We start from the raw sequence: 22514 nt of genomic DNA on the forward strand, positions 1-22514 counted from the left end.
TATCTATCTCCTATCTATCTATCTATCTATCTATCTATCTATCTATCTATCCATCCATCCATCCATCCATCCATCCATCCATCCATCCATCCATCCATCCATCTATCTATCTATCTATCTATCTATCTATCTATCTCTATATAATATCTATCTATCTCCTATCTATCTATCTATCTATCTATCTATCTATTCTATCTATCATCTATCTATCTATCTCATATCTCTCTATCTATCTCCTATCTATCTATCTATCTATCTATCTATCTATCTATCTATCTATCTATCTCTATATAATATCTATCTATCTCCTATCTATCTATCTATCTATCTATCTATCTATCTATCTATCTATCTATCTATCCATCTATCTATCTATCTATCTATCATCTTCTATCTAACTATCTATCTATCTATCCATCCATCCATCCATCCATCCATCCATCCATCCATCCATCCATCCATCATCTATCTATCTATCTATCTATCTATCTATCTATCTATCTATCTATCTATCTATCCATCTACCTGTAATAGATAAGGATACACTTTGGGACAAGGTTTCTAGAATGGAATGAATATATTGTATCACCTTTGCTGTTGCGAGTATATTGTGCTATTATTAGAGATGTTGTCACCTCTTATAAGGACACTTCAGTGAATGTCACAGATGATGGCCGGGTCTTACAAGACTTGTAATAAATTGACTGTAATCTGTAGATATGTTCGTTTGTGTGAACTAAGAAACCTATGTTACTTTCCTTTTATACATGTTGACACTTATTGACCATTTTAGCCCCTATATCAGAAGGCACCCGGGTGTTGGCACCTGATCCTTGTGTGGGACATAGTTGTGTGGACACAAGGTCTTCTGTGCAGGGTCCAACAGTGAGGAGGTACATGAACATGACAAGGTATGTGAGCCATGCACAGACACCTCCAAGTCAACTCACATCATCTGTACAAATGCAATGTGTCCATGTGATTCACTGATCTGCTCGAGGCGTCTCTGGTACCTACAGGACCTCAAGCAATGAGGAGGGTCACAGATAAGATTAGATAGATCCTAGAATGTCAGAAAGAGATTGGTGGGTGAAAACCCAGACGTGACTTCACAATCTCCATTGAAGTTTTCTTCTACCTACTGAATTTTTCTATAGATTTTTAAGGGAATTTTCTAGTATGATGTATCCAGTTACGCCCATTGTCCCGTATAACTAGAATTTGGTAAGATGCCCCATATCTGCATTACAAACCAAAAGGTGAATACACATCAATGTCCTTTATTACAGAACTTATTATGTATTCTATCTATCTATCTATCTATCTATCTATCTATCTAGTATATATCTCTATCTATTATATATCTCTATCTCTCTATCTATTGTATATCCATATCTATCTATCTACAAAAAAACAAACCGGTCTTCCAGCAACTTGTATGGATGGAAAATGTCTTTTTAAAGAAGTATCATATTAATCTATCTATCCATCCATCCCTATCTATCTCCTATCTATCTATCTATCTATCTATCTATCTATCTATCTCTATATAATATCTATCTATCTCCTATCTATCTCCTATCTATCTATCTATCTACTATCTATCTATCTATCTATCTATCTATGATCTTCTATCTATCTAACTTTCTATCTATCTATCTATCTATCTATCTATCTATTCTATCTATCATCTATCTATCTATCTATCTCATATCTCTCTATCTATCTCCTATCTATCTATCTATCTATCTATCTATCTATCTATCTATCCATCCATCCATCCATCCATCCATCCATCCATCCATCCATCCATCCATCCATCTATCTATCTATCTATCTATCTATCTATCTATCTATCTATCTATCTATCTATCTATCTCTATATAATATCTATCTATCTCCTATCTATCTATCTATCTATCTATCTATCTATCTATCTATTCTATCTATCATCTATCTATCTATCTCATATCTCTCTATCTATCTCCTATCTATCTATCTATCTATCTATCTATCTATCTATCTATCTATCTATCTATCTCTATATAATATCTATCTATCTCCTATCTATCTATCTATCTATCTATCTATCTATCTATCTATCTATCCATCTATCTATCTATCTATCTATCTATCATCTTCTATCTAACTATCTATCTATCTATCCATCCATCCATCCATCCATCCATCCATCCATCCATCTATCATCTATCTATCTATCTATCTATCTATCTATCTATCTATCTATCTATCTATCTATCTATCTATCTATCTATCTATCCATCTACCTGTAATAGATAAGGATACACTTTGGGACAAGGTTTCTAGAATGGAATGAATATATTGTATCACCTTTGCTGTTGCGAGTATATTGTGCTATTATTAGAGATGTTGTCACCTCTTATAAGGACACTTCAGTGAATGTCACAGATGATGGCCGGGTCTTACAAGACTTGTAATAAATTGACTGTAATCTGTAGATATGTTCGTTTGTGTGAACTAAGAAACCTATGTTACTTTCCTTTTATACATGTTGACACTTATTGACCATTTTAGCCCCTATATCAGAAGGCACCCGGGTGTTGGCACCTGATCCTTGTGTGGGACATAGTTGTGTGGACACAAGGTCTTCTGTGCAGGGTCACAGCCATGTAAGAAGAAGAAATCTAAGTGAAATGCCTTGATCTATTTCAGCTATAACTTCAGGATGAATGGGAGACACTGTCAGGCGGAGAAGGGTTTCTGGAGAAAGTCTTGGCTGTGAGGAGGGAGAGATGAGCAATGTAGTGTAAAGTTGTTGAGATAATGAGAGTGAGCGTCTGGAATGAAAGAGATGTATTTCAGGAAGAGAGAGGTGTTTACGTTGTGGGAGGCGCAGGAATGTAGTGGAAATATTGGACAGGCATGGCGGTTGCATTCGGACCAGAGACTTGGGGTTGCCAGCCTGAAGTGGTGAATAAAATGTACGCAGGAGACAGAAGATGGGTCTGGGGAGAGATGAGCACAAGATGGAAATGTATATAGACAGAAATAACTAGGAGGCGGTTACATGAGACAGAAGCCATAGGCACACCTATAAGGGAAGAATATATACAGGAGTATAGGTATAGGTAGTCATTGTATGGACTGTAGAGGCCAATGAAGGGTTACTAGAGAGAGGGAAGGGGTATGAATAATGAGAAGTAATGAGTAATAATAAATGGCATGAATATTAAGTCTGTACAATGACTTGGGGGCGGCAGGTGTAGACGGGGCAGCCATGGGACACTATGGACACTTTTCCATTGTGTGGTCCTTGGGGGACTGCACAACTCTGATCACTCTTCAGTCTTTCATGGATATAGTGCTCAATAACTAAGACTTTGTGTGTCATCCTTGCTCAGGGACCATGTTCATCTTCTCTGTATTGTGCCAGTTTTTAGTATATGTCCTGCCAAAGCAAGCACAACTAGTACTTTTTTGGGGTACCAAGCAAACCGAGGTGGTACTAAAAGGACACATCAGCGTAGTTTTATGTGGCGTCAAAAGGACAACCAGCTACATTGAGAGGGTAGATGGAAAATGAAGTACCAAGTACCAAAAACAAGTGCCATAAGGTGGGAAAGAGCCATAATCCAAGTACTGGTGCAGACTACTGTGCTGTAATAGTGGCAAAAAAGTCTAGAGAGGGCCAAGAAAAAGCACATTTGACACAAAGTAAGCCAACAGATACAGTCCTATGAAAAAGTTTGGGCACCCCTATTAATCTTAATCATTTTTAGTTCTAAATATTTTGGTGTTTGCAACAGCCATTTCAGTTTGATATATCTAATAACTGATGGACACAGTAATATTTCAGGATTGAAATGAGGTTTATTGTACTAACAGAAAATGCGCAATATGCATTAAACCAAAATTTGACCGGTGCAAAAATATGGGCACCTCAACAGAAAAGTGACATTAATATTTAGTACATCCTCCTTTTGCAAAGATAACAGCCTCTAGTCGCTTCCTGTAGCTTTTAATCAGTTCCTGGATCCTGGATGAAGGTATTTTGGACCATTTCTTTCTACAAAACAATTCAAGTTCAGTTAAGTTAGATGGTCGCCGAACATGGACAGCCCGCTCTCAAATGATCTGAAAACAAAGATTGTTCAACATAGTTGTTCAGGGGAAGGATACAAAACGTTGTCTCAGAGATTTAACCTGTCAGTTTCCACTGTGAGGAACATAGTAAGGAAATGGAAGACCACAGGGACAGTTCTTGTTAAGCCCAGAAGTGGCAGGCCAAGAAAAATATCAGAAAGGCAGAGAAGAAGAATGGTGAGAAGAGTCAAGGACAATCCACAGACCACCTCCAAAGAGCTGCAGCATCATCTTGCTGCAGATGGTGTCACTGAGCATCGGTCAACTATACAGCGCACTTTGCACAAATAGAAGCTGTATGGGAGAGTGATGAGAAAGAAGCCGTTTCTGCACGTGCGCCACAAATAGAGTTGCCTGAGGTATGAAAAAGCACATTTGGACAAGGCAGCTTCGTTTTGGAAACAAAAATTGAGTTGTTTGGTTATAAAAAAAGGCGTTATGCATGGCGTCCAAAAAGAAACAGCATTCCAAGAAAAACACATGCTACCCACTGTAAAATTTGGTGGAGGTTCCATCATGCTTTGGGGCTGTGTGGCCAATGCCGGCATCGGGAATCTTGTTAAAGTTGAGGGTCGCATGGATTCCACTCAGTATCAGCAGATTCTTGAGAATAATGTTCAAGAATCAGTGACGAAGTTGAAGTTACGCCGGGGATGGATATTTCAGCTAGACAATGATCCAAAACACCGCTCCAAATCCTCAGGCATTCATGCAGGGGAACAATTACAATGTTCTGGAATGGCCATCCCAGTCCCCAGACCTGAATATCATTGAACATCTGTGGGATGATTTGAAGCGGGCTGTCCATGCTCGGCGACCATCTAACTTAACTGAACTTGAATTGTTTGTCCAAAATACCTTTATCCAGGATCCAGGAACTGATTAAAAGCTACAGGAAGCGACTAGAGGCTGTTATCTTTGCAAAAGGAGGATCTACTAAATATTAATGTCACTTTTCTGTTGAGGTGCCCATACTTTTGCACCGGTCAAATTTTGGTTTAATGCATATTGCGCATTTTCTGTTAGTACAATAAACCTCATTTCAATCCTGAAATATTACTGTGTCCATCAGTTATTAGATATATCAAACTGAAATGGCTGCTGCAAATACCAAAATATTTAGAACTAAAAATGATTAAGATTAATAGGGGTGCCCAAACTTTTTCATAGGACTGTAGGTGGTGCAAAGTGTCTGCAGGTGCATGGAGGTTATCTTCTGGCAAGGGTCGCCTTGATCAGTTTGGCAGTGACACCTCTGTCCAGTTCACAATGTTCTAGAATTAGACAATAGTAAATGTGCCCCAATATTCATATGTCATGTATGTACTGTACCCCACTTTATACTTGGTAGTTGTATACATACATATACTATACAATAAGCTATCATGTGTGTAATACACATACATTAATGTAATACTATGCAGACAACTATAATGTACTATAGTCATGTGTAAGCCACGTCTGCAACTATGATATACAAACCTTACATAATACAATACATGCACAACGTAACACTAATATCCTGCACATACCAACCACTAATACACATATGCTAATAATAATATATGCTAAAGTGTAACTAAACTTATGGTTTTTTTTACGTAAATCCATAGTACAGATGAAGAAAACAGACTATGTAATATACTTTATTAAGGAAAATTGCCTGGTTTTTAAATTATTTTTCTCCTTCTGCCACTGATCAAATCAGTACAATAGAAGTGTATGGAGAGGGGAGGGGGAGGAATAGGACAGCTCCTCCTTATTTTATTTTTCTTATACAGCACTAAGATATTCTGCAACACTTTACAGATATTGCCATCACCCCCTCCTGACAGTAATCGTCCATAGATTGGTACTGGGAGGGGCTAGCGTCAAGGCTGGTGGTAAGGAACGCCCCCTCTGACAGTACAGCGCTATGGACAGTACTGTTAGGAGGGGTATTCCTTACCACCCAGCCATGACGCAAATGACGCTTCCTCACAGACTGTCTGAAACGCCCTTCTGACACTGAAGAGCTGCAGTACTGGCACCGATAGTTCTTCACCAGGGGCACATAATGGGACAGCCGACGTTGGCTTTCTAACGGTATATAAAACCGCTTGTGCCCAAGGAAATGAAAGGTCTACTTTAATTTTATACTTACTAAATACAATAACATAAAACTACTGGACACAAAAATCCTACATAGAAGAATTCTGATGTATGAACTAAGATGCAAGCCGAGCCCCAGGGGTCTCACCATTTGTACGCTATGTTAGCCATGATACCACCTCCTCCAAGCATATCCAAAGGTCAGCACCATGTACAGAGTACAGGGATATACATCATACCTTTGTTATGTATGTTGCTTTTGTAAGTTTAGAGAAAAAACAACTGTGAAGTCTTATGGAAATGAGGCAGTTGGTGCACTAGGGGCGGGCCTTCACCTCCCTGAAGGACCCCTCTTACCATTCAGACCCCTTCTGTTTCCTGCTTGCACCACCTCGTGCAGTGAGAGTTGATCTTCCCACTGTTATGACATCACCCATTCTTCCAGAAGTGCTCCCAGGACTGAAGGCCCGCCCCCAGTGCACCAAATGTCTCATTAGCATAAAACCTAAAAGCTGTTTTTCTGCAAAACTACAAAAGGGACATACATAAAAAAGGTATTATGTTTATTACTGTAATCTATAAGACAATGGTAGCAGTTGAATAAGTTTGGGGGAGGTGCTTAGGGACCGATTTAATGCAGTATTGGGGAGTTGAAGGCGGGGCCATCAACCACCATGGGAGCAACATCTGAGCCAGAAACCTGTGTGATTCTGTAAGCCACAGTGAAGATACCATTCTAAGTCATGGTGGTAGCTACCCAAAACATGACAAAGTCCTTAGTGGAAAGAGTCACAGAATTTTTTGTCAATGGATCTCAGTTTATGTCATTAGTTCAATATAAGCTTGGCACTTAAAAGGCTTACACCCAGTGTAGCAGCAGCGGCAGCTGCCACAGGGCCCGGGACATTAGGGGGCCCGGGGACAGCCGCTACTGCTGCTATCATTATACTCGGGGGTCTTTTTGGACCCCTGAGTATAATGATTGGTGGCCCCAGAGAAGTAAGAAACAGACCCCAGAATATAATAATTGTTTATGGGTGTCCACAGTGGGACATAATACTGTGTGCAGGAGGCACTATGGAGGATAATACTGTGTGCAGGGGCCACTATGGGGGATAATACTGTGTGCAGAGACCACTATGGAGGATAATACTGTGTGCAGGCGCCACTATGGGGGATAATACTGTGTGCAGGGGCCACTATGGGGGATAATACTGTGTGCAGGGGCCACTATGGGACATAATACTGTGTGCAGGGGCCACTATGGGGGATAATACTGTGTGCACGGGTCACTATGGGGGATAATACTGTGTGCAGGGGCCACTATGGGACATAATACTGTGTGCAGGGGCCACTATGGGGGATAATACTGTGTGCAGGGGCGACTATGGGACATAATACTGTGTGCAGAGACCACTATGGGGGATAATACTGTGTGCAGGGGCCACTATGGGGGATAATACTGTGTGCAGGGGCCACTATGGGGCATAATACTATGTGCGGGGGGCCACTATGGGGGATAATACTGTGTGCAGGGGTCACTATGGGGGATAATACTGTGTGCAGGGGCCACTATGGGACATAATACTGTGTGCAGGGGACACTATGGGGGATAATACTGTGTGCAGGGGTCACTATGGGACATAATACTGTGTGCAGGGGCCACTATGGGGCATAATACTATGTGCAGGGGCCACTATGGGGCATAAAAGAGCGCGCAGGAATGCGTAGGAGGGGTTCGGTCGAGGTCATGTCAAAAGTTCGCCACGGGGCCCCACCATTTCTAGTTACGCCACTGCTTACACCCCATAACAGCATAGTATGACATGATAGAATTGACAATTTTTCAGTTCCTCCCTCAAAAAGAAAGTTATTCATTAAATTTTATGTATTCCAAAATGGTGCTGATGAAAAACACAAATCATCCAGCAAAAAAACAAGACATCATACTTGGATTGTGGACAAAAAAAAAAAAAATATGCTGGCTCTCAATGTGATACTGCAAAACCAAAAATATCTTGTGATCCTTATTGCCAAAATAGGGTTTGGGAAGGAGGCTTGAAGAAGTCAAAATATACATGGGCTTCAAGTCTTGTTGGCTTCTTTTATTTTCAAGAGCCCCTTCCTCTGACATACAGTAGCTGATTGTGTAGCTGCAAATTCAGAGTTTAGTGGGCGTTCCCTGGGAATTTGGGCTCATTCTTTCTCTCCTCCCCTGCTGTCAGTGCCTGACACTAGCGCCATGGTCTCCACCATTTAGGTCTGTCAGGGGACCCCAAGGACAGCAAGACGGACCTTTGACTATATTGGGGTCCGCCAATTTAACTGAAAACGGCGGACAAAAAACTCTTCCGTGCACTTTTCTCTCCACCAATTTTCGGTTGTGATGGAGTCTTCAATGAAGACTCCAGCTCAGATGTGAATCCAGCCTTAGTCTGTTTCCATCACCCATTCCTTCCCTTACACGTACTGTGACAAGATGAAAAAAATACGGCTCCAAACATCAACTTACTCTGACTACATATACCCCTGCAGCTGCAGTCCTCCTGAGCAGGTTAGCAGAAAGTAAGGGGGTAAGACAAAACTAAAGGATCAGACTACATACGGATTGTTTATAGTCTGTAGCCCTAGTCACTGTAAAGAAGTTTTGCAAAACTTGGCTGTTTTTTTTTTAAGAAACAGTGCCACACCTGTCCACAGGTTCTGTGAGGTATTACAGATTAGTCATTAGTCATGTCAATAGACCTGAACTGCTGTACTAGAAGCAACTCAGAAGAGGTGAAGCCTCCATGTTTGGGATGCTTGGCTGTAAATATGGACACACTAGCAGTTACCCGCGACTTCGTCTGCGGTGTTGGTGGTGGCGCTGAACCGCTTATATTTCTTGTCCCCCATCTCTGTCTCCAGTTTCTTGTCCCCCCCATCTCTGCCTCCAGTTTCTTGTCCCCCCATCTCTGCCCCCAGTTTCTTGTCCCCCCATCTCTGCCTCCAGTTTCTTGTCCCCCCTTCATCTGCCCCCAGTTTCTTGTCCCCCATCTCTGCCTCCAGTTTCTTGTCCCCCCCTTCATCTGCCCCCAGTTTCTTGTCCCCCCATCTCTGCCCTAAGTTTCTTGTCCCCCCATCTGTGCCCCCAGTTTCTTGTCCCCCATCTCTGCCTCCAGTTTCTTGTCCCCCCTTCATCTGCCCCCAGTTTCTTGTCCCCCGATCTCTGCCCTAAGTTTCTTGTCCCCCCATCTCTGCCCCCAGTTTCTTGTCCCCCCTTCATCTGCCCCCATTTTCTTGTCCCCCCCATCTCTGCCCCCAGTTTCTTGTCCCCCCCTTCATCTGCCCCAGTTTCTTGTCCCCCCCTTCATCTGCCCCCATTTTCTTGTCCCCCCATCTCTGCCCCCAGCTTCATGTTGGACTCACCTTGCCACGCTCCGCTCTCTCCGCTCACCCACTGCACATAGTTGTTGGGCAACTGGCTGCGTGTGGCATATATGAGGCAGAGTGAGGATCGGCGTACATATACGCACTTATACACATACATACATACATACATATATACATATACACACTGACACATATACATACATACATATATACATACATATACACACGGTAACAATACAGATTAAAAGGTATTAATCCAGAAAAGAACCTTAAAGGGAATGTTTACACCAGAATCCAGCATACTTCAAGGATATTGTCACTTACCACCTTATGGTGCGATGGTAATGCCTTCATTACTCCAAAGGGCTCATTTGTATATTCACAGGAATAGCAATATTTCAGCAATGGAGTCACCAAGTCACAAGGGGAAAACACTGTTTGATTCAGGTAACCCTAACCTATCTATAGATTAATGGGGTGTATGTATAACATAAGACATTCTGCATCCTTGAGATATAGAAATGCTCTATGTGGCTGATTTTCACATAAGGGTAATGGTAGGTGCCCCCCCCCCCCCCCTCCCAATAGTTTTCCTATGATATGTTCTTTACACGTGTCACAATTGGTGCTATACTATTGGGTTACATGGTTGACCTCTATTGCATATAGCATTGTGCAAAGGTTTTAGGCAGGAATGGAAAAATTGTGTAAAGTAAGAATGACTAAATTTGTTTTAAAATCAATTTAGAAAAAGAAAATTAACAAAAGAAAAATCTAAATCAATATTTTTCAAAATCAATATTTGGTGTGACTGTTCCCTTAGCCCTGATCTCATCATCATCATCATTGATAAAGAGCAAAGGTCACACCAAATATTGAAGGGATTTAAATTTCTCTTTTCTTGCTAAAAAATAAACTATTAACCCTTCGATTTCTGAAAGCATTCTTACTTTGCAGCATTTTTTCTACACCTGCCTAAAACCTTTGCACAGTGCTTTAGATGCAGGGATTCTCCACTTATTTGTTTCCAAACAGCACATAGGATATTGTCCAGATTCCCTGCAGATCAGCTACTGAACAACAACTCCCAGCATGTCGTGTCAGTGACAGGTAGAACACTATAAACAGGGTGGAGTGAGATATGACTGTCATCGGCTGATAGCATCTCCAGCTAAGCCTCACATTCTCGCCAGCAGCCAGGTTTGTCTTCCCGCCCTAAAAACATCTAATCTAATACACGATCAAAACAATGAAAGTGATCGCTTCCCATCTTAGGAAATGCAGAAACCAGGGATCCCATTTTTTTCACTTTGACTATAGAAAAACTAGACAGTGTCCATAATACCTTAGTGAAGCATATATCAACATACAGGTGAAGCTCTAAACATGTCGGCATTATCAAATACCTGCAGCTCTACAATCTAAGGGTCTATTCACAAGTCAGTGATTTTTTTCCACCTTTTTCCATCTTTTGCCTGTCTGTGGCCTAGAACAGTAAATCTACACCAGCAAGTAAATCTGCTGGGCTGCGACAGACCCCACACCTCCTATATAGATGGATCTGTGATTCATCTCACTGCATGACAGAGAGTTTTAGCGATAGACTCATGGATAGGAGTGAAGAACAAGAGAATTGTCCTTCACTCCTTCAAGCCTTTCATTGCCAAGAATCTAGTTTTGTCTGTTGTGCAGTACAGCAGTTTCATCTGTATACACAGTCTTTCATCATAGTTTTTACTGACAGTCAGTCCTGATAGTGAAAAAATCTTTTGTTAAGTGTTTTTTCCAGGCAAGACTTTAATTTTTGTTCATTATGTACATAGGAACTGATGTTCTAACAGCAAAACATTAATTCCACGTGAACTAATGTGAAAAAAAATCTCTGTTATATTAAGTTGCAAATGCACAGTATTTTGGCCGCGGTGGAAATGCTACGGCAATAAACACTGCGTGTAACATCTCTGCCTGTTCTGGTCTCTGCACCACCCTCTGCTCGCTGGAGGCGTGTGCAGTTTGATAACTTGCTTAGAGTTTTTGGTTGCATTGTCTGAACATTGTCCTATTCATTCACCTTGTTATTTGATTTTCCACCACACCCATCTACTTCTCTTTCATTTCCTTCTGCTCCTCTAAGAGTTAAGTTTAGCCTTGCCCTATGATTGATAGCCTGCCTTCCTATCAGGTTCAGGGCAGGTTCTTCCTCCCTATTTATTCTAGGCTCTCATTCATATTGGTGCTTGCTATTGCCTTGTGCGTGCTGGCTTTTCTCTTGCTGTTTATTCTTGTATTCTGACTCTTGACCTCTGGCTTTCCCTATTGACTACTCTTTTGGATATCAATTTTGACACTGCATTGCTCGACTGTTACCGAACCCTTGGCTAGCTGACCTCCCTTTGTTGTTGTTTGTCTTGTCCGCGTTTTGTGTTTCACGTACATAGGAGGGGATCGTCTCCAAGTTGCCACCTATTACATAGGATAGGACTGGGCAAGCAGGTAGGGACAGTGGGGAGCTTCAGCTTAGGACTCACTGTCTCTTGTGCCCCTTCCCAGGGTTTCCAGCAGCTACTGGGGAATTGCTGCTCCTATTGCAATTCCCTTACACTGCGTATTATAGTACCTGCAAAGTGAATAGGATTCTTTCAGCTCTTCGGTTGCCACTATTTTTTCTGGACATAGATGACCGTGCAGATCATGTAAGGTTAGGCCTTATCTTCTGTTACTTTTATCGCTCTTCACTTGCTCAGTTTTCTATGAGGCAGACACTTTTTATAGTGGTATAACATTTTCTTCATCACCGCCAGCTTCTTCTCCTAAATTCATTGGCCATCCGGTCTGATGAAGGTCCTTAGTGGGGCCTTACGCAGACATATTGCTCCTCGAGATCAATGATCCCCATTATGATGTGAGCACAGGCTGTGCTCTCCATGATTTGGAACACTTTAGAGCGCCGCGATCCACTGGCACACATAACGTGTCTGTATACACGAGGGCTCGGAGACAAGGCATGTCAGACAAAATATTTAAATTAACTTGATAGTATTTACTCCTATTGGTAAATTATATGCGGAGTGATCCCGAGCCTGAGATTGAGAATAAAAACCATAACAAATATGAGTGTTGGGCTAATGCATTGTATAAATATTATTCCTTAAAAGAATTTTTGGAGAAGAAAAGCTGATCGGAGCCATTGTTTACCTAGAAACATGGCGGGGGAAATTGAAACTTTGCACAAATAAATGTATATTTTTACTTTCTGGACAGGTGTCATTGGGGATTATTCTGGTTCATAAGTTATAAGAAAGCAGATCTGCTGAGAGAAGGTCACTGCGTGCTGTCCACTTAAAGGATTCCCAGGAAGGGATTCTGGGAGAGTAGTGTGGACAAAACAATAAGTAGGATTAAGAAGTTGCAGGATGAAAGAATCCGGGGTGAGAGGTGTGAATGTGAAGTGTGTTAAGAAAATAAGATCTCCATCAACTCGAAATACTCTTCTGAGTGATGTGTGAATCTCAGCAATTACAACAATGAAGACAGAACCTTGCGTGTTTGACGTGTTAAGTGACCACAGGGTAGAAAGGGCTTTGATCTGAACCCCAGGGGTGTGACGTGGTAGTGAGTGATAGACAGGGGGCTACAATGGACTGGAAGCCATTGAGGTAACCAAGCGAGAGCTGTATACTATCTCCACACAGGAGCTCAATAATTGGTTACGGATGAGAAACCCCTTTGATTTTCTCAGTACAGCGGCTGCGCGGTGTCTTCATATAAGTATATTACATATAAGTAATATTACAACACGAGTTGTAATAACTAGACATGCGCAAATTGGTTCAGAACAAACCAGATTTGAGTAGAATTTTCCAAATGTTTTGGGGTTTGCCATCTCCAAAATCACTATTATAGTCTGGGGTCTCTTCAGACCCAAGAGTATAAAAAGTGAAGACCCGGGGCAAGTGAGTATTAGGACCGAACCATAGAGTAAAGGCAAAAGGTGGCCTGGTCTGATGAATTGCCTTTTCTTATACATTATGGGGATGGCCAAGTGCATGTGGGCCACTTACCTGGAGAAGAGACGACACGAGGATGCATTGTAGAAGAAGGTAAAATGTAGAACGCTCCATGATACTATGAGCAATGTCCTGCTTGGAAACTCTTGGGGCTAGAATTTAGGTAGATGCTGCTTTGAAACTTAGGATCTACCTAAAGTGTTGACTTGGATTCCAAATTCCACTATTTAAAGAGTTTGCTACTGACGTCTTGGTGCAGATACTGCTGAACACCTTGAAAGCCCTTGTGAAATCCATGCCTCAATGACGTAGAGATGGTTCAGAGTTTTAGGGGTGCCCACGGAGCCTGCACAATATTGGCTTACAATGTTATTTCTGCTGGGGGCAAAAGCACAAGCCCTGTCCTTAATATCGTCTGAATTGAATGGTAGTTATGGGACCCCTAAGAGATGTATGTCCATTATAAAGTGTTTGATCTATCCTACCTGTGAGCTCCTCGTGAAGCCAACAAGTAGGCCCTGGTCCAGTCTGGCAGTTTTGTTTTTGTGTAGTCAGGCAAAAAGTCTCTATGTCGTTGAGACTCATTCACATGAACTAGTGGGTATCTCTCCTGCTCTCACAGGTGACACTCCCAGCTAAAGCTACAACTCCAGTAGATGCTTTCAGGGACCACATGGTCCTTTCTAACCTCAATGGGCTCCAAATGCAAACTCTCCTGGAAAGGAGCGGAGACTGCTCTTCATATAGCTTGTCTCCACCCTGACATGAACCATCCATCAGGCCACATCCAATCCGGCGTCATACCAAGGGATGTCCTCAAAGAACTTGTCCCATTTAACAACTCCTAGACTCAACCAACATTCTACCCTCACACAATGTACCTACAAAGAAAACAAAACAACATACACAAGTACAAGCACATCCGGGAGAACGCTACCAAGACATTCACCAAACAGAACAAACACTGTTTCTAGTGAGATGGTGGCTAGATTTGGAAGGGGCTCTATGTATGGCCACTAACCCCCCCCCCCCCAAGGGAGTTCTGTGTAAGGAGGTTAACCTTCCATCCCATTAGACACCCAAGAGTAGAGACTCAGCCACCCATTCTCGAGAACATCGGAGGTCCCATAAATCGTACCGCCACCAGCCATGTTCTTGGTATGTCTAAATAACATACAGTCCTATGAAAAAGTTTGGGCACCCCTATTAATCTTAATCATTTTTTGTTCTAAATATTTTGGTGTTTGCAACAGCCATTTCAGTTTGATATATCTAATAACTGATGGACACAGTAATATTTCAGGATTGAAATGAGGTTTATTGTACTGACAGAAAATGTGCAATATGCATTAAACCAAAATTTGACCGGTGCAAAAGTATGGGCACCCTTATCATTTTATTGATTTGAATTCCCCTAACTACTTTTTACTGACTTACTGAAGCACAAAATTGGTTTTGTAACCTCAGTGAGCTTTGAACTTCATAGCCAGATGTATCCAATCATAAGAAAAGGTATTTAAGGTGGCCAATTGCAAGTTGATCTCCTATTTGAATCTCCTCTGAAGAGTGGCATCATGGGCTACTCAAAACAACTCTCAAATGATCTGAAAACAAAGATTGTTCAACATAGTTGTTCAGGGGAAGGATACAAAAAGTTGTCTCAGAGATTTAACCTGTCAGTTTCCACTGTGAGGAACATAGTAAGGAAATGGAAGACCACAGGGACAGTTCTTGTTAAGCCCAGAAGTGGCAGGCCAAGAAAAATATCAGAAAGGCAGAGAAGAAGAATGGTGAGAACAGTCAAGGACAATCCACAGACCACCTCCAAAGAGCTGCAGCATCATCTTGCTGCAGATGGTGTCACTGTGCATCGGTCAACTATACAGGGCACTTTGCACAAATAGAAGCTGTATGGGAGAGTGATGAGAAAGAAGCCGTTTCTGCACGTACGCCACAAATAGAGTTGCCTGAGGTATGAAAAAGCACATTTGGACAAGGCAGCTTCATTTTGGAAACAAAAATTGAGTTGTTTGGTTATAAAAAAGGCGTTATGCATGGCGTCCAAAAAGAAACAGCATTCCAAGAAAAACACTTGCTACCCACTGTAAAATTTGGTGGAGGTTCCATCATGCTTTGGGGCTGTGTGGCCAATGCCGGCATCGGGAATCTTGTTAAAGTTGAGAGTCGCATGGATTCCACTCAGTATCAGCAGATTCTTGAGAATAATGTTCAAGAATCAGTGACGAAGTTGAAGTTACGCCGGGGATGGATATTTCAGCAAGACAATGATCCAAAACACCACTCCAAATCCTCAGGCATTCATGCAGAGGAACAATTACAATGTTCTGGAATGGCCATCCCAGTCCCCAGACCTGAATATCATTGAACATCTGTGGGATGATTTGAAGCGGGCTGTCCATGCTCGGCGACCATCTAACTTAACTGAACTTGAATTGTTTGTCCAAAATACCTTTATCCAGGATCCAGGAACTGATTAAAAGCTACAGGAAGCGACTAGAGGCTGTTATCTTTGCAAAAGGAGGATCTACTAAATATTAATGTCACTTTTCTGTTGAGGTGCCCATACTTTTGCACCGGTCAAATTTTGGTTTAATGCATATTGCACATTTTCTGTTAGTACAATAAACCTCATTTCAATCCTGAAATATTACTGTGTCCATCAGTTATTAGATATATCAAACTGAAATGGCTGTTATAAACACCAAAATATTTAGAACTAAAAATGATTAAGATTAATAGGGGTGCCCAAACTTTTTCATAGGACTGTACGTGTAAACTTCCTTTATGCTTGTTAACCTGGGTGCAATATTACCAAAATAAGGCGATTTGACTTTAACAGCACGTGCCATATCTTCCGTGATGTCAGGAATCAAAGGAATATTTCAGCGCGGGGCTGGAATTACCTGCTTGCATTTCCTTTCATGCTTGAAAGGGCCACGACGAGATCGGATTGGGCTCGAAGTGTCAATTTCAAAGTAGACGGGGACTTGTGATATTCTTGTATTACACAATCAAACAACTAATTTCAGAGGTTTGATCCGCAGATAGGAGATCTGTAGAAGTCACAGAGCTCAGCTACAAATTCTCTATTCCCTGGTGCGAGATGATATTTGTAGCTTGGCCGCAGTACAAACACAAATTTGGTTAGTATAACAGACTGCTCTAGTAAACCGAGCCTTATTATTCCCTGGTTGTCAAGATAAAAATAGCTTTACTGGCTTTCACATTACTAGACGGGGCTGAAAACAAGACAAGATGTTTTACATCTGTAATATATTGTGATTTTACCTGCGTTCAATGATGTGGGGAACTATTCTTTGTATTAAATGGCAGTAATATGATTCTTTCTATAAAAGCTGGTCATAGGGTCCCTGTTGGCCAGTAAGTCAAGTGGAGTCATATCAAATATATTCTCTTATAAATGCCTGTGTAAGGATATAGATACACCATATCGACAAAGGTATTGCCCGCATTGGGACACCCTCACATCTCCGCTCTTCTAGGAAGGCTTTCTACAAGATTTTGGAGTATGTCTGTGGACATTTTCACCCATTCATCCAGAACATTTGTGAGGTCAGACACTGATACTAGACGAGAGGACTTGGCTCACTATATCTGTTCTAGTTCATCCCAAAGTTGGTCGATGGGATTGAGGTCAGGACTCTGTGTGGACCAGCCATGTTCTTCCACATCAAAGCCACCCAACCATGTGTTTATGGACCTTGTTTTATGGACAGGGGCTGGAACAGCAAAGGACCTTTCCTGAGTTGTTCTCATAAAGATGGAAGCACACAATGGTCCAAAATGTCTTAGTATGCGGAAGAATTAAGATGTCACTTCACCGGAACTGAGGGGCTTGTGTCACCTCTGGAAAGTAACCCCATAGCATTGTCCCTCTTCCACCAAATTTTACAGGTGGTCAAAAATAGGGAATGTTCTCCTGGCATCTTCCAAACCAAATTCGTCCATCAGATTGGATTGGTCATTCCACAGATCACGTTTCCATTGCTCCATAATCCAGTGGTAGTGTGATTTACAGTAATCCATCCAGCACTTGACATTGTTCTTGGTGATGTAAGGATGGTATGTAGCACCTTGGCCATGAAAACCAACACTATGAAGCTTCTGGCACAATTTTTGTGCTGATGTTGATACCAGTGGAGGTTTGGTCTCTGCAGTTATAGCGTCAGCAGAGCATTGGTGAATTGTATACATCTCAGCACTTGTCTACCCCACTCTATAATGTTAGGTGGTCCGCCTGCCCTTCAGGGTTGACCTGCTGTGTTTCCTAAACCCTTCCACTTTTCCATACTACCACTTAGATTTGATGGGGGGAATATCCACACTGGGATTCAGTGAGCTCTTTAGATGGAGCCATTCCTTCATAAATGTTTATAAAGCCAACTGAAGACTTCAACTCTGGTTAAGTGTCCTGTTTGGCATTTTGGTGCACTTACCTCCCCTTCTGGTGGGTCCAGCACATTTCCATTTTTTAGGAGCTCCTTGAACAGGTTATGTATGATGATGGATGGGCTGAATTAAAGAGAGATGTCTAATAAGAGTCACGTTAAAAGGAGTCTGCCAGATAGAGTCCTCCTGTTGGGGAATGTGTAAAATGCCCTAACAGATGTACGTTCATCTATTGCCAGTGTGTACAGTACTTAAGCAGACCAGACGCTGTTAACCCAATAGGGTGGGAGAATGAAGGTCTGAAATACACATCACCAAACAGTTCTGGATTCAACAGGACAGTCTGAGATTTTGAGTGCTATCCTGTTGTCTCAGGCTTTGGGTATCCTCTGAACACAGATAGAGTTGAGTAGAATGGTGAAGCAGGAAGCTTTCACCTCCCTGCTCCACCATTCACCACTGTTGCTGTCACCTGTTTGGACTCAAACAGGTGCAAGATTGATGTCACTGCAACTTGTCTGATCCTTCAAACGAAAGTGGACTTAAGTGAAATGAGGGAAGTGACATTATTATTATTACTACTATTTTTTGCATTTTACTGTTGAGTCCACAAGAGGCACCATTATGCTGAGTGGGGCTAAAAGGCGGACTTTATACTATGGCAGCCACTTGGGGCATTGCAATGTGTGGGGGCTGCAAGGCGACATTATACCATGTGTGGATTACAAAAGGGTCTTTTACGGTGTGAAGTCACAAAGCATCTGGTTGTGATGAGGCAGGATCAAAGGGACATAGGTTAGAGGTGAGGATTATATGCAAATTTCCCATTGTGCACTGCCCGAACTTAGTCCCTCTTTCTGTCCTCTGACAGTTGGGAGATAGAAAGGGTTGTGCCATGAGAACATAGGAATTAAGGCAGATAGATATCAATAGTGGTGGGTGACATGTGTCTGGCCTTATGGACATCTCTTTCTAGGTTTACAATCTAAGGGAGCCTTCACATGGAGTTACAGTGTGCTCATTCTGATCGTAAAAACACGTTCAGAATGAGCATAATATTACACGCATAATACATTGAAAGCAATAGGGAAAAAAGCCTCCCATTGATTTCAATGGGTAGCGCGCATGCCGGCTCCCATTCAAGTCAATGGGAGCTGCTTTTTACGCGCTCATTCTGAACGTGTTTTTACGATCAGAATGAGCGGAGCATTACATTGTGTGAAGGCTCCCTTACAAAAAGGGAAGAAACTATTTAATTATAGGGAGATTTTCCAACATGGAAAAATGTCTTGCACAGTATCAAGATTGGCAAGAGATCCCATCATGACCTTCTACAAGAAGTCATTTTTGGCCCAATACAATCTCAAAATATGGAACAAGTTCAACATTGAAGATATATTTTAAAGTTGAAGGATTAGTACAATTATCTTCAACAAATAGAATTCCATAAAAAGCCATGGCTAGACGTATCCCAGTAGTGAGATGTTATCACGATGCCTCGGCCACCACCCATTTCTTTATCAATGATGGAATATATCGGGGCAACACAGTGGCTCAGTGGTTGGCATTGCAGCGCTGGAGTCCTGGGTTTGAACTCCGCCAGGAACAACATCTGCAAGGAGTTTGTATGTTCTCCCCGTGTTTGCGTGGATTTCCTACCATTCTACAAAAGACATACTGATAGGAAAAAAATGTACATTGTGATCCCTATATGGGGCTCAACATCTACATAAAAAAAATGATGGTATATACCAATAAATAAATGTGTCCATTTTCTTTTTTTTTTTTTTTTTTTTAATTGTTTATTTATGAAAATTTGTAACAATAAAGAAACACAACATGTCTACCAAGCCAGAGGAGATCACAAAGAACAGTACAATAGAAAATGACGAAATTACAAATGGTAAACTAGGTAGAAACAAAAAGAAAAGGGGAGACAGGGAAGACAAACACAAACCAGACAAGACAAGGCTGGGGAAAGGGAGGGAGAAAAAAATGTGTCCATTTTCTATTCTCTCTGTTACTCACCATTCCATTTCAGTCTTGGATTTGCTATTCCCACTAAAGAAGAAAAAAATTGAGGCAGGTGTTGCAAAAATGCCATGAAGTAACAAAGCTTTCAAAAACAGAAGTGTTAAAAGAAATCTACCGTAAATCACATCAATATTTGCTTTGACCAGACTCTTCTCGATACACTTTAAGACTGAGGCCCCACGTTGCCGAAACGCAGCTATTTTGTTGTTGCAGATTTTGCTGCGTTTTTTTTTAATCAATAGTGGATTGAGCAGAAGAGATCAATATAAGAGCTTCCTATATATTTCCCATTCCTTTTGTAGCCTTTCCTAAGTTTGGCTCAAAAAACCACAGCAAAATCTGCAACAAAAAAAAAGCTGCATTTCCGCAACGTGGGGCCTTAGCCTAAGACAGTTTTCAAAGGAACTCGGCAGGGAAGTTGTCCCTGCCATCTTGGAGAACTAAGCCCAGATCTTCTGTACATGTCGGCTTGATACAATCCTTCTGTCTCTTCCTGTAATCCCAGACAGACTGGATGATGATGAGATCAGGGCTCTGTTGGGGCCAGATCATCACTTCCATGACTCCTCCTCCAAAGGGCAAAGGTCACACCAAATATTGATGGGATTTACTTTTTGCTTTTCTTCATTCATTTAATTTTGGTAATTGACAAATAAACTATTAACCCTTCTATTTCTGAAAGCATTCTCACTTTACATCCTTTCCTTTACACCACCTGTTCTTTATATCTAGTTCCAATATTTTATTTCGTTAGAGGGAGGCAAATCCAAGAATGAATCGTAATAGTGAGTAATAGAGTAATAGAGAATAGAGATCAGCCGATCCGAACAGCACGCACCCATAGAAATGAATGGAAGCACCTGTGACGCTGACTTTGCCGGTGGCCGGCGTCACAGGTGCTTCCATTCATTTCTATGGGTGCGTGCTGTTCGGATCGGCTGATCCGAACAGTGTTCGCTCATCTCTAATAGAGAAGTGATAGAGTTCTGCTTATGTGTTCAATCCCAGATCCTGGTATTCACGTTGCAGTCTGCTCATCCCATATCAGATCCCGGGATTGTACCGGTGTAGTGTGCACGTACAAGTCTGTACCGTTGGCTGCTGCCCATCATCCACATCCAGTTCTCCAGCTCCAGTAGATGTCACTGTCACCAGCCAAGCGCTGGTAGCCGGGAAGATTTATGAATCAGCTGCAGTGGCTAAAGTAACTGTGAGGCTGTGTGCACTCACCATGCCACCTCTCCAGAGCTGCCGTCTATTAAGCTTCATGTCCAGTAGGACAGGGCCTGGCAGCACCTGAATTGGCAGCCTTGCTTCAGTGCCTCATCTTAAAGCTGCCAAAACAAAGAAGCTCCCAGCCAGCGAGCGCGAGGACTGCTCTGCATGCCATAGTAATTAAATAATCACACTGCAACGGGGCTCCGGCCAGAAGCCATTCAGACTTCACAACAGTACTTGGGTGGAAAGTGAATTACTGTTTGTCTATCATAAAAACCGGCTGAGAGCTTTTTTTTTTTTTCATCAGACCGTCATTTTGTGTCTTAAAATGTAGTCAATATTTCAGGGCTGGTGTTGTTTTATAGGTTTTATTGAGTTTGGTATATTTTATATCTAACCTAAGTGTCTCTATGTATAGTAGAATCTCATTCAGATATGTTACGGACACAATACACAGCTTATTAGTGTAATACTCAGAGGCTTCATATTTAGGGTTGTGCCGAACTTGAGAACTTTTTCCAGCCGATCCCAATCGTGATCGTGAAATTTGCTCGAATCTGATCTTTTCCGATCCCGATCGCTCAACCCCAGTCAATGCTTCTCTATGGAAAAAGTCACTTTTAGGGTTGAGATTTCAAAATCCAATTTCCGATCATTTTCCGGCCGATCGGGATTGTGAAATTTGCTCGATCACCGATCGGGATCCGATCTTTTCCGATCGGCAACATGGACTCTAAACTGGAGCCTAAACCTACATTCACACTATCGGCTTTCATGGCTGTGTGATGGCTGTTTTTTAATGGGGATATTTACATGACCATTGTGAATGACCACATATGGCTGATACTCACCTCACCATTGAGGGACAGACCATTCAAAAAATTGGACATGTCCTGTTTTTACCCATTTTCACAGATGCCTCAATAGACTCAAATCTATGAGTGATCCGGGTACCCCTCCATGGAACACAACCATGCCCATTTTATCTGTAGTTGATGTAATTGTAGATTTAGATCTTATTCAGACATTTCCATTGACCACATATGGTCCCATTGATTTCAGTGGGTGTATGCATTCTGCTGGGCCATAAATAACTGAGACATGTATAGGACAGGGATGATCACAAACAACACATGGCTGCCATTAGAATGCTATACGCTTTTCACTGAACCAATATGTTGAAAATTTATTAAAAAATGTTTGCTGTTTTTCCCAGATATGAGAAAAGCTCAACCA

General features: G+C 41.7%; 2 protein-coding genes and 1 non-coding gene across 3 annotated transcripts in view; 2 read left to right on the forward strand and 1 right to left on the reverse strand.

Annotated features, from left to right (window-relative positions):
- INTS11 (integrator complex subunit 11) overlaps positions 1-22514 on the forward strand; it is a 527013-nt gene that overhangs the window by 438590 nt on the left and 65909 nt on the right. The gene's annotated exons all lie outside the window — the stretch shown is intronic.
- The window catches only part of C1QTNF12 (C1q and TNF related 12), a 49405-nt gene that overhangs the window by 1039 nt on the left and 25852 nt on the right, over positions 1-22514 (forward strand). The gene's annotated exons all lie outside the window — the stretch shown is intronic.
- On the reverse strand, positions 3338-3446 carry LOC142211039 (U6 spliceosomal RNA). The gene has a single exon (XR_012717137.1). It is a non-coding gene; the product is annotated as a U6 spliceosomal RNA (small nuclear RNA).

This window comes from Leptodactylus fuscus, chromosome 6 (assembly GCF_031893055.1).
Source record: "Leptodactylus fuscus isolate aLepFus1 chromosome 6, aLepFus1.hap2, whole genome shotgun sequence".
Taxonomy (NCBI): domain Eukaryota; kingdom Metazoa; phylum Chordata; class Amphibia; order Anura; family Leptodactylidae; genus Leptodactylus; species Leptodactylus fuscus.